The sequence below is a fragment of the Chrysemys picta genome, unplaced genomic scaffold (genome assembly GCF_011386835.1).
Source record: "Chrysemys picta bellii isolate R12L10 unplaced genomic scaffold, ASM1138683v2 scaf735, whole genome shotgun sequence".
Lineage (NCBI taxonomy): Eukaryota > Metazoa > Chordata > Testudines > Emydidae > Chrysemys > Chrysemys picta.
The window spans coordinates 1-12,118 of NW_027053442.1; the positions used below are offsets into that span (position 1 = coordinate 1).

The 12,118-nt window shown below is 56.1% G+C and overlaps 1 long non-coding RNA gene across 1 annotated transcript; it reads left to right on the forward strand.

Moving 5' to 3' along the window:
* Positions 1-2,843: 2,843 nt before the first annotated feature.
* LOC135979238 (uncharacterized) lies at positions 2,844-11,731 on the forward strand. The gene is made up of 2 exons (XR_010596563.1): positions 2,844-6,900; positions 9,258-11,731. It is a non-coding gene; the product is annotated as an uncharacterized LOC135979238 (long non-coding RNA).
* The last annotated feature ends 387 nt before the right edge of the window (positions 11,732-12,118 follow it).

Here is a 12,118-nt window from a genome sequence, read left to right on the forward strand (position 1 = left end):
AGTTCTGCTGACTTTGCAGGTGGATACAGCCTTTTGGGTCCTAGTGCCGGTGGTGCTCCCCGTCTGTGTGCTGGGAGGGGCCATCCTGTTCTCTGTACAGCAGGGAGTGCATGTACATGTGCTGGGGTGGGGTGGGGGAAATAAGCAGTAGGGAAGGAAGGGGGTGGGATGTGGAGGAGATGGGCAGTGGAGAAGGGGCATGGGATGGGAAAGAGAAGGGAATGGGGGATGCGGAGACAGGGGAAAACCGGGAGTCCGGCATGCAGCATCCCCTTGGCAGCAGCTGAGGCTCGCCAGTTAAGCAGCCCCATCGAACCCTCCCCCTGACTAGCCCCACTTCCCCTGCATCTGTACCACCCCGACGAGCCCCCGGACACCCACCCCACAAAGCCCCAGCCAGCTGCACTTGGACCCCCACCCCAATGAGCCCCACCTCCCCTGCACCCACCCTCCCGCTGAGCTCCCCACACCTAGACACCCCCTGCTGAACCCCAAGCACCTTCACCTGGACCCCTCTACAGAGTCCCACTGCTCCATCCCCCAACGAGCCCCTGTGCATCCAGATCCCCCACTGAGCCACCTGCACCCCGACTGCTCCACCCAGAACCCTGTTAGCCCCACCTGGATCCCCCCACACTGAGCCCCTCCACACTTGCATCCTGCTGGGCTGAGCCTGCCTCCCACACCTGGTGCACCTGGCGCAGAGGGGCAGTGCCCAAAGGTATTTCTGGGGCAGGCCCATCCCTTACACTGTGTCAGGGTCCGGTGCAGCCTCACTGTCGAGTCCCTGTCCTGGGAAGGGAGTGGGGAGGCTGCAGGGTGATCTCCCACCTGCATGCAGCCAGTGGCCTGGGCTCCCCCTGCCAGGCTGCAGCTTCCACGTTTATTTATTGACAAATAAAATTTGCAGAATTTTAAAATAGTGCACAGAATTTTGAATGTTTTGGTGCTGAATTTCCTCAGGAATAAGGGGGTGGGGGTAATGGGCGGGGGGCAGTATGGCAGAGCACGCTGGCAGAGCAGGGCTGGGTGGGCCAGTGGCCTCTGGCGGGGTTGCGTGGACCGTGGCTGTACCTCCCCTCTCCCCCCGCGCCTTGCCCCTGGCCAGCCCCTCACTCTGGGGATCAACCCCCCTCGTGCCATGCCCCATTCCCCCATGGGAGCCCACAAATGTGTTTGGCGCCGGCCCTACAAAAGGTTAATCGGGCCCTGTCCACACCTTGTGCTGGGCAGTGCATGGACAATCGGAGGGACAGCAGGATGATGTGGAGATCGATGAGTGTGTGAGGCAGGCAGATGGATGGGGCGGGTGTGGCATACAGTGGGGGCTGGCCCTGTCATCTGCTGCCCCATCTGACTCCGCCCCTGTCTCTCGCAGGCAGCACTCAACAGAGAGTGGCTCTGTAGCGTTACACTGGTGCTTACATCCAGTGCGTACAGCTGGGCGTAATGTGCTCCTGGAGAGCTCGGGCAGGGACAAGCGTGGGGCTCACGGCTGCTGAACCAGCTACTCCAGAGATTGCCACAGATCTCACCCCCCCCCTTGGGCAGCAAGACCCTGGCCGGGGGTTCCTTGTCCCTCCTATCAGCCAAAGCAGCCTGCTCAGCACAGAGACCGAGGTCACCTGCCCCCGCCCAGCCTGGCTGGAGCTGCTCCAGCCCCGAATTGCTGGTATCCAGCCTGGCTGGAGTTGGTTTGATGTCCTAGCGGAGTCCGTTCCCCACTGTGGTTAGTTGCTCTTTCTCTGCTTCCCCATAGCCCCTCCCCAGAGTCTGTCACTGCTTGGCCTAAAAGCTTCTTCCCCTTTGGGGCTGTGTGTTCTGGGGTCTCTGCTGGCAGCAGGGACACTGCTCTGGCTTTGGGCAGGTGCTCGGCAAGGTAGGGTTGTAACTTAGAGCTTTCTTCAGCAGAAATTTTAGTAAAATTAGCCTTTGCCTCATTTCTGAAAGTGCTGAATAAGACCCAGGCACCCCCCTGCTCACCGGGGATATGTGTGGGTAGGTGTCAGGGTGCAGTGCCCCCTGCTGCCCAGATGGGATAGTGCCATATGTGTATCTCTCCCCCAACACTGTGATAGTGATCCCTGCTGGCCAGGCACGGGAGTGCCCTGTCAGTGCCTTCTTGTTGGAGCAGTGACCCCTGGTGGCCACTGATGGCAGTTGCCTATGTGACCCCACCACTACCATTGCGCCTGTGACGGTTGGTGGCTGGGTGAGGCAGGGCCCTGTATGTATATCAGCCATTGGGGCAGTGCCCTCTGCGTATCCCACACTCATCTCAGTGAAGCGTGTTGCCCAGGCGGGGCTGTCCGCTGTGTGTATTTACACACCCCAGCCCCTGCACTGGGGCAGTGGCCACTGGTAGCCAGAGGAGTCGGTGCCCTAGGTATGTTCTTCACTTCCCCCAAGGGGGCAGGGGCCTGGGTGTCAGGCAGTGCCTGCGTATCTTCCAACGCCATTGTGGCCGTGAGCCCTGCTCCTGGTGTGCGTCACTCCCCACTAGGGATGTGCCCTGTTGGCCACGTGGGGCAGTGCCGTGTGTGTAGCTCCCCCTCACCCTCTGTGCCAGGTATGGCAGGCACTGATCCCTGCATGCCCGTGGGGCAGTGCCCTCTGTGTATCCCCCAACTGGGGCAGTGACCCCTGCTGGCCAGCTGGGGCAGTGCCATGTGTGTGTGTGTGTTCTATTTGGGTAGTGACCCCTGGGGGCTAAGTGAGGCAGTGGCCTTTGATTTCCTCTTCTCTCCACACACACACCCCTCTCCCTCTCTCTCTCTGTCTGACACAGTGCCCCCTGTTGGCCAGTTGGGGCACTACCCGATGTGTATCTCTAGTGATTGGAGCAGTGACCTCCTGGTGTGGCAGTGCCCTCTTGGTATCTCCCCCCCCCCACACACACACACACCATTGTGGTAGTGGCCACTTCAGGCAGTGGCCTGTTTCATTCCCCTACCACCACCATTGCAGCAGTGACCCCTGGTGGCCAGGTGCAGCAGTGCCCTGCGTGTATCCCCCCAACCAGTGCCCAGTCTGTGACCTCTGGTAGCCACGTGGGGCAGTGGCCTGTGTGTACCATCTCCACTAGAGCAGTGACCGCTGGTGTCTTGGTGCTAAGATGCAGCCACCTCTGGGTTACACAGTGGGGCTGTTTATAGGCCAGTGGGGACAGGCCCCCTCTGTTCCAGGAAGTAGGGAATAGCTGGGACTCGGGGCTGAGCGCTCCACCTTGTATGTACGTGTGATGCTGTTAAGGCTGCTTCCCCACTTTGAACTTTAGGGTACAAATGTGGGGGCCTGCATGAAGACTTCTAAGCTTAACTACCAGCTTAGATCTGGTCCACTGCCACCATTCCCAAATGGATTCCCTTCCCTGGGAAGCCTTGAGAAACTCTTCACCAATTCCCTGGTAAATACAGATCCAAACCCCTTGGATCTTAAAGCAGGGAGAAATGAACCACTCCCCCTCCTTCTCCCACCAACTCCTGGTGAATACAGTTTCAACCCCCCTGAGATCTTAAAACAAGGAGAAATTAACCATCCCCCCTCCTTCCTTTCACCAACCCCTGGTGAATACAGATTCAACCCCCCTGGGATCTTAAAACAAGGAGAAATTAACCATCCCTCCTCCTTCCTTTCACCAACCCCTGGTGAATACAGATTCAACCCCCCTGGGATCTTAAAACAAGGAGAAATTAACCATCTCCCCTCCTTCTTTCACCAACTTCTGGTGAATACAGATCCAACCCCCTTGGATTTAAAAACAAGGAAAAATCAATCAGGTTCTTAAAAAGAAGGCTTTTAATTAAAGAAAAAGGTAAAATTATTTCTGTAAAATTAGTATGGAAAATAACTTTACAGGGTAATCAGACTTAAAGAGCTCAGAGGACCTCCCTCTAGCCTCAGGTTCAAAGTATAGCAAACAAAGATAAACACTCTAGTAAAAGGTACATTTACAAGTTGAGAAAACAAAGGAAAACTAACACGCCTTGCCTGGCTATTTACTTACAAGTTTGAAATAGGAGAGACTTGTTTAGAAAGATGTGGAGAACCTGGATTGATGTCTGGTCCCTCTCAGTCCCAAGAGCGAACAACAACCCAAACAAAGAGCACAAACAAAAGCCTTCCCCCCACCAAGATTTGAAAGTATCTTGTCCCCTTATTGGTTCTTTGGTTCAGATGCCAGCCAGGTTACCTGACCTTCTTAACCCTTTACAGGGAAAAGGATTTTGGAGTCTCTGGCCAGGAGGGGTTTTATAGTACTGTACACAGGACAGCTGATACCCTTCCCTTTATAGTTATGACAGACGCGCTGAGCACCTTTCCCCGACGTGAAGAAGACCCTGTGTGGCTCCAAAGCTGGTCCAGTAACAGATATCACCTCACTAGCCTTGTCTCCCTGTCTTCCATTCTGCAAGTGTCCAACTTCCCCTTCGCTGCTGCTCTCCAACCCCCCCAGGCAACACCCCCAGGTCCCTTCACCTGCCAAACCTCCCCTGGACCCTGAGCCCGACCCCAACCCTGGGGGGGCTCCCCACCTGCAAACCCTATGGAGCCTGGGGGGCCTGCTCCGAGGAGGGGAGGGGAAACCTGGGGCCACAAACTCAGTCATGCGGTTGAGGCTGCCCCTGCAAGGAGAAGCGGGGTGGGAGGGGAGAGAAGAGTGAAGCAATGCATGCTGGGAGATAGAATCGTAGAACTGGAAGGGACCTCGAGAGGTCTCTAGTCCAGTCCCCTGCACTCAAGGCAGGACGAAGTATTATCTAGACCAGCCCTGACAGGTGTTTGTCCAATCCGCTCTTCAACCTCCCCAAGGATGGAGATTCCACAATCTCCTTAGGCAATTTATTCCAGAGCTTAACCATCCTGACAATTAGGAAGTTTTTCCTAATGTCCAACCTAAACCTCCCTTGCTGCAGTTTAAGCCCCTTGCTTCTTGTCCTATCCTCAGAGGTTAAGAAGAACAATTCTTCTCCCTCCTCCTTGTAACAACCTTTTAGGTACTTGAAAACTGTTGTTATGTCGCCTCTCAGTCTTCTCTTCTCCAGACTAAACAAACCCAGTTTTTTCAATCTTCCCTCAAAACTCATGTTTTCTAGACCTTTAATCATTTTTGTTGCTCTTCTCTGGACTTTCGCCAATTTGTCCACATCTTTCCTGCAATGTGGAGCCCAGAACTGGATACAATGCTCCAGTTGACACGTAATCAGCACGGAGTAGAGCGGAAGAATTACTTCTCGTGTCTTGCTTACAATACTCCTGCTAGTACATCCCAGACTGATGTTCGCTTTTTTTGCAACAGCGTTACACTGTTAACTCATATTTAGCTTGTGATCCACTATGACCCCCCCAGATCCCTTTCTGCAGTACTCCTTCCTAGGCAGTCAATTCCCATTCTGTATGTGTGCAACTGATTGATTGCTCCTTCCTAAGTGGAGCACTTTGCATTTGTCCTTATTGAATTCCATCCTGTTTACTTCAGACCATTTCTCCAGTTTGTCCAGATTATTTTGAAGTTTAATCTTATCCTCCAAAGCACTTGCAACCCCTCCCAGCTTGGTATCGTCCGCGAGCTTTATAAGTGCACTCTCTATGCCATGATCTACATCTAGGGTGACCAGATGTCCCGATTTTATAGGGACAGTCCCGATTTTTGGGTCTTTTTCTTATATAGGCTCCTATTACCCCCCACCCCCGTCCCGATTTTACACATTTGCTGTCTGGTCACCCTATCTACATCGTTGATGAAGATATTGATGTAGCGTCTCAGCAGGGCTCTATCTCCCCTCAGCCACGCCGGGCCCCGTGACACCATGGGAGATGTGGTGTCTCCTGCCTCCATCTCCCATCAGCCACTGTGAGGGCCATGGCACCATGGGAGTGGTTGTCTCTCCGGCCTCCATGTCCTGTCAGCCACTGCAAGGCCTGGCCCAGACTTCCCATTTCCGGTGTGAGTCCGGAAGCAGAAGTTGCCATGAGTTGGTGCCAGGAAGGGTGATGCTGTTGTCAGGAGAAAGCAGGAGGAGTAGGTGGGGTCCGTGCTACTGTGGGGAGGTGCTGCCCTTGCTGTGAAAGGGCCCAGCTGTTATGGGAGATGTCGTCGCCCTGCCCTGCCACGCTCTGCACCAGCCCCTGCCTGTCACGGGAGGTGCAGGCTCCAGCCTGCAGAGCTGCAGCAGGGAACTTTGGATGTGAGATTGAAATGGAGTTTTAGTGCCATTATTTTTTTATTTCAAAACAGAACAAAACAAACCTAATTTATCTCAAACCTACAAACAGGATTTTACAAACCATGAGTGTGGTTTAGGTCCTTAAAACCTTACATAATTACACACCAATATTTACACACGCAAATTCTTTTTTGCCTAATATCCCTTGCACTGCTCTAATTATTTTTGTATAATACTGTACCCTGATTACATTCCCATTTTGTATAATCGAACGCAGTCAAGTTAACTTCCAGTAGAAACCTCATATATATAGTGATTTTGATTACAAACATTTCTGTGGGGAAAATCAGCAGCAAAATCATCCGGCCCGAGCATCATGAGATTTTCCCAGGGCCCCCCAAGTTGCCCGAGGCCCCTGGGCATGGGCCCCCCAAGTTGCCCGAGGCCCCTGGGCATGGGCCCCCCAAGTTGCCCGAGGCCCCTGGGCATGGGCCCCCTATGCGTTAATCCACCACTGCAATGGCTGCGGAACTCAGGATCCCGCTTCCCAGAATGCCCGGAATGCCGGGCGGGGACGGAACACGCGGGGAGCGACCACCAGAGCCAATCAGAAGCCAGCGCTCAGAGACAAAGGGCTCGGTTTACATTCGGTTGTTGGCTGTTGCTGGAGTGGAGCAGAGGGAGACGCAGCACAGCCTGGGAGGTGCCCACTGACACTGAGACTGAAGACCTGGTAAGGATCCCCACGTGTGCTTGTTTTCCTTGTGAATTTCAAGCTGGCCAAGGAGTACAGGGCGGCATCAGCCCCTAGAGAATTGATACTCAACTCCCATTCTGCTGCACAGGGGCTGGGAGGGAGCTGGTTGTGGGGGGGTCGGGCCCCTTGTAAATGCTGTTATTGTTGATGGGTTATTAGTCTAGTTGCTCCTGTTCTTTCCTTAGCCCCAGGCCTTTCTTCCCTCTGCCCAATAAGCTCCCTCACTTGTTGTGTTGTTCCTGGGGGGATTGTGATAGATTTGTACCCCTTGTGCCTGGATGGTGATCCTCGTCTGTTATTGGGCACTAAACACTTCCCCAGGGCACAGCAGCCCTTGTGACTCAGGCGCTAGGAGGGGCCCCTTGGGGTGGAGTCTGCAGGTGCCAAGAGAGTCCTTCACTTCGGACGGAAGAATCCCAGCACCGCTACAGGCTGGGTGCCGACTGGCTAAGCGGCAGTTCTGCAGAAAAGGACCTGGGGTTACAGTGGATGAGAAGCTGGATACGCGTTAGCAGTGTGCCCTTGTTGCCAAGAAGGCTAACGGCATATTGGGCTGCATTAGTAGGAGCATTGCCAGCAGTTCGAGGGACGTGATCATTCCCCTCTATTCGACGTTGGTGAGGCCACATCTGGAGTACTGCATCCAGTTTTGCCCCCCCCCCCCCACTACAGAAAGGATGTGGACACATTGGAGAGAGCCCAGTGGAGGGCAATGAAAATAATCAGGGGGCCAGAGCACATGATTTATGAGGAGAGGCTGAGGGAACTGGGCTTATTAAGTCTGCGGAGGAGAACCTGTCTACAGAGGAGGAGGAGAATTTGTCAGCAGAAGAGGAGGAGGAGGAGCTCTCCATAGACGAGGAAGAGGACTTGACCACAGAGAAGGAGGAGGAAGAAGAAGGTAAAGGAAGAGGAAGAGAAGGACGTGGCCTTGGTGGAGGAACATCTGATCATGGAGCAAAAGGAAGAAGAGAAGGATCTGGCCATGGAGGAGGAAGAGGAGCACCTGCCTATGGAGGAAGAGGAGAAGGCCCAGGCCACAGAGGAGGACAAGGAGGACCTGGACCAGGAGGAGGAGAAGGAAGAGGACCCAGTAATGGAGGACGACGAGGATGTGGCCATGCAGGAGAAAGAAGAGAAGGAAGAGGAGGTACTGGCTATGGAGGAAAAGGAAGTGGAAGAAGATTAGGACTTGGCCACGGAGAAGGAGCAGGAGGAAGAGGACTTGGCACAGAGGAGGAGGAGGAGGATGTGGCCATGCAGGGGGAAGAAGAAGAGGCAGAAGAGGAGGGGGAGGACCTGGCTATAGACTAGGAGGACCCAGGAATGGAGGAGGAGGAGGATGTGCTGATGCAGGGGGAAGAAGAAGAGGAGGGGGAGGACCTGGCCATAGGAATGGAGCACGTGGTCATGGACAAGAAAGCAGAAGAGGATGACTTGGAGGAGGAGGAGGAGGAGGAGGAGGGCAAGGCCAAGTCCTCTTCCACCTCCATGGCCAGGTCCCCCTTGCCCAGATGTGTAAATAGGGCAGTAATGAGTAGGAGCAGGGGGGGAATCTTACCTCTCTCTATAGCATTAGTGAGAGAGATAATGGAATAGTGACAGCCAGTTCTGGTGTCTATGTTTTAAAAGGAGGGTGTTAAATTGAAGAGGGTGCAGAAAAGAGTCACACAAATGATCTGAGAGCTGGAGAAAATGACCTACAGTGAGAGACTCAGATTGTAGGTGGGTGAAATTTAATGGCCTGGAACATTCAGGAGGTCAGATGAGATGATCCAATGGTGCCTTCTGGCCTTAAGCTCTATGAAACTCGATGAAGCATCGCCTCCCTCCACCCCCCGCTCCGATGTGCTTCACCGCACAGAAGGGTGGCTGGACAGCCTAGAAAGACCCTGCTCCAAAGCGGCCCTGGTGGAGAAGACAGCGGTAAGAGTGAGAGATGAGTGAGAGACGGCTGTGGGGACCTGGTGGGAGGGCAGGAGATCTCGGACAAGGAGGGGGCTCCCCTGGGCAGGGCACTGGAGGGGACAGCAGAGAGCAGGGATTCCTGGGGCTGAGGTCTGGGCACCGCCAAGAGGAAATTCTGAGCGTAAGCGCTGGGGGCAGGTGGGGAATCGTGGGACTGGAGGGTAAGCTGAGGCTGGGGGTGGAAAGGTAAGGGGCAGCTACGAGAGGCTGGACAAGGGTCAAGTTGGAAGGGAAAGAAGGAATCGGGAGGACAGGGCCCAGCTGTGTTGCCAGAGGATCCTGCTGGCTGTGTCTGGGCAGCCTCTCTGGGAAGTGCCCAGGGGTCAGTGGGGCCTGAATCTGACCTTCTCCTTTGGGTCTTACAGGAACTAACTGAGGAGCTGCCCCAGGACTCTGGGCCCAGCTCTGTCCTCTCCAGCTCCATGGACCGCATGTGAAACCTCCCGTACCAGAAGCTCCCGTCCGGCTCCCCCAGCTCCGGTGCTGCTCAGACCCAGAGACGCTGCCTCCTCCATGGCCAGGTTCTCCTCCACCTCCTGCACAGCCTGCAGTGATGGGTAAGGGAACCCTTGGCCACAGAGACCCCATGGGCACGGGTGGGGATTGAATCTGGGCCCTTCACCACGGGCACAAGCTCTGTCAGGCTCCCATTCAGAAAGCCATGGAAGGCTCTGCCTGCAGACACCCCCGCTCCATTCCCACTGCCAGACTCTTGCCCGTGGTGACAATGAAGAAGCAGGAGAACTTCTGCCAGAGAACCCCTGGGCTGCACAGTCGGGTGTCACTGGGACGTCTCTGGGAGCCATTTCCAGTGTGTTCTGGTGGGGTCATTTTCCTTCTCGAATCCAGGGTGTCTCTGCTCCCAGAATCTCAGCCAGGGAGGCCACCCTGCAGAATATGGCCCCGCAGTTTGGCGATGGGCTGCAGGAGTCACCACGTAGGTGTGCAGCAGCCGTAGCGCCTGCACTGACCATGGGCCAAAACCTGCAGCCCTGACAGCCCAGGATACCTCCACGGATGGCAATGGGAGGGTAGCCTGGGTAACTAGCTGCTGGGCCAGGGCATATAGAGAGAGGACTCAGAGATGCAGCAAACCAATGGCCAGAGAAGTGAAGGATGTAAGGGCAAGAGAAGAGCTAGGACATCTGGGGAGCTGCTGCGGCGCTTGGGTGAGTGTCTTGTCCCTGGGGGGATCTTCCCCTCTGGCCCCCCACCCCAGCCCCAGGGCAGCCTGCCTGCTGCACCCCAAACTCCTCATCCCTGGCCCAGCCCCACACCCTGCACCCCCTCCCGCACCCCAACGCCCTGTCCCAGCCCAGAGCCTGCACCCAGCACCCAAACCCCCTCCCATGCCCCCTCCTGCACCCCAACCCTCTGTCCCAGCCCAGAGCCTGCACCCAGCCCCCAAACTCCATCCTAGAGCCTGCACCCCCTTCTGCCCCCCTGCCCCAGCCCAGAGCCTGCACTCAGCACCCAAATCCCCCTCTCACACCCAGCCCCCAAACCCCCTCCTACACCCCAACTCCCGGTCCCAGCCCAGAGCCTGCACCCAGCACCCAAATCTCCCTCTCACACCCGGCCCCCAAACCCCCTCCCACACCCCCTCCTGCACCCCAACTCCCGGTCCCAGCCCAAAGCCTGCACTCAGCACCCAAACCCCCTCCCATACGCCCTCCAGCACCTCAACCCTCTGTCCCAGCCCAGAGCCTGCACCCAGCACCCAAACCCCCTCTCACACCCATCCCCCAACACCCCTCCCGTATCCGCTCCTGCACCCCAACCCCCTGCACCCAGCACCCAAACTCCCTCCTGCGCCCCAACCCTCTGTCCCAGCCCAGAGCCTGCACTCAGCACCCAAACCCCCTCCCATACGCCCTCCAGCACCTCAACCCTCTGTCCCAGCCCAGAGCCTGCACCCAGCACCCAAATCCCCCTCTCACACCCAGCCCCCAAACCCCCTCCCACACCCCCTCCTGCACCCCAACCCCCGGTCCCAGTCCAGAGCCTGCACCCAGCACCCAAACTCCATCCTATAGCCTGCACACCCTTCTGCACCCCAACCCCCTGCCGCAGCCCAGAGCCTGCACCCAGCACCCAAACTCCATCCCAGAGCCTGCACCCCTTCTGCACCCCAACCCTAACCCCCTGCCCCAGCCCAGAGCCTGCACCCAGCACCCAAACTCCCTCCTGCACTCCAACCCTCTGTCCCAGCCCAGAGCCTGCACCCAGCCCCTAAACCCCCTCTCACACCCAGCCCCCAAACCCCCTCCTGTGCCCCCAAACCCCCTCCCGTACCCCCTCCTGCACCCCAACCCCCTGTCCCAGCCCAGAGCCTGCACCCAGCACCCAAACCCCCTCTCACACCCAGCCCCCAAACCCCCTCCTGCACCCCAACCCCATGCTCCAGCCCAGAGCCTGCACCCCCTTCTGCACCCCAACCCCCTGTCCCAGTCCAGAGCCCGCACCCCAACTCCGTCCCAAAGCCCGCACCCCAAACCCCCTCCTGCACCCAAACGCCCTCCCTGAACCTTGCAGTCCCTTCTAACCCGATGGGTCTATAATTCTTTGATTCTAGCATCTGTCACCTAAAAAGCAGGGCTGGTGCGTATGGATTTCCTCCGCATCCTCTGCACTGAAGACAGAAGTTTCTCCGCAATGGCCTGGTCTTCCTGGAGTGCTCCTTTAGCGCCTCGATCGCCTAGTGGCTTTGCTGACTGTTTGGCAGACTTCCTGCATCCCATGTATTTAACCAGTACTTTGCTGTTAGTTGTTGTGCCTTAGCTAGTTGCTCTTCACGTTCTTTTTTGGCCTTATTATACTTTTCATTTGACTTGCCAGAGTTTATGCGTCTTTGTATTTTCCTCACTAGGATTTGACTTCCAAAGTGCCTCTTTTACTCGGCTGTTTAGCCCTGGGGGCATTTTTTTTATCCTCGCACTGGTTTGTTTTTTATTTGCGGATACATGTAGTGGGAGCCTCTAGCATGGTGTTTTTAAACAGTCTCCGTGCGCTTTGCTGGCATTTCACCCTGGCGTGTTGCTTTTAATTTCCATTTAACGAGCCCCCTCACGTCTGTGCAGTTCCCCTTTCTGAGTTGAATGCTCCTGCGGTGGGTTTCTTTGGCAGTTCCCCCTCCAGGGCTGTGCCATGTAATTCCATCAGGGCTGCGATTCCTGAGAGTAACTACTCCAGTGTGGAGGCTGCGCGGTGAGAGCTCACACCGTGC